The following is a 988-nucleotide window of genomic DNA, read 5'->3' as shown; positions in this document are numbered from 1 at the left end:
TTACTTTGGTTGCAGCTCCAAGGTAAATTTTGAGTATTATCAAATTCATAAAACCCAGAAATTAAGAAACTAAGAAACAGATGTTTGGGGATTAGCTAGGCTAGCAAGGTAACTTGCTTATCAAAACCAACATCACAGCCCATGAGATATAAATTTATGCTAGATGCTTTCATTACAAGATCTTTGTTTCTCCAGATGTTTATGTCTCAGAAGAGCCATATGGTAGTAATGCCTCTTTTTTTTTTAATTTTTAAAACAAGCTCTGGCCAATTTCATTAAAGAAAAATTGTGCACGATTTACTTTTCACCAGTCTGTTCTCGCATGCCTCTAATAATATCAGAATCACCTGGATCGATGATAGCCAGTGTGCATACTCTGTAGTATTTTCAACACACTGTGCCCAATTCAATATTATTGCCACTGTAGTGACGGACACCAGTTTTGGCCAACATGGCATAATACTCTATTTCAGATTTCCTCAAGGCTGGCCAGTTGTTGGCAAGGATGACCTGTTTCGCTTTGCCGTGTCCGATCATTTTCAGAGTCTGCTTGTACCCCAGCACGTACTTTCTACTTTTCGTAACCAGTTAGAGCCCAGAGTTGATCGACTCCAGTGACTTCTCCATCTTCTTTGTGGCCACCATCTTCCTGCCTTAGTTGTGGGATGCCCCCAACCAAGAGCAGCCACCAAGATGGCCGGAGAGTGAGAAAGGGGTAGTAATGTCTTTATTCTCATTATAGTTGAATAAATCATGGAAATTTTGTGATCACTGATAAGTAGTTGGAACTGCAAATAATAAGTCTATGATAGCCAAGGATTAGAGATGCAGCATAGTCACTCAATAGCTGTGTGACCTAGCTGTTTACCATCTCTGTCGCTAAGTTTTCACATCCATGAGTTGGGGTAATAGTAGTTCCTACCATGTAGAGTTTTATAAAAATTAAATGAGTTAGTACTTGTTAAAGTTCTTAGAACAGTAGTTTGAT

The 988-nt window shown here is 39.1% G+C and overlaps 1 pseudogene; it reads right to left on the bottom strand.

The window, feature by feature from the left end:
• Positions 1–297: 297 nt before the first annotated feature.
• On the bottom strand, positions 298–645 carry LOC115852548 (large ribosomal subunit protein eL30 pseudogene; annotated as a pseudogene).
• Positions 646–988: the final 343 nt, after the last annotated feature.

Source organism: Globicephala melas, chromosome 10 (assembly GCF_963455315.2).
Source record: "Globicephala melas chromosome 10, mGloMel1.2, whole genome shotgun sequence".
In the NCBI taxonomy this organism is placed as follows: Eukaryota; Metazoa; Chordata; class Mammalia; order Artiodactyla; family Delphinidae; genus Globicephala; species Globicephala melas.
The sequence above is the reverse complement of the archived record's forward strand: the minus strand, read 5'-3'. Positions and strand labels throughout refer to the sequence as shown.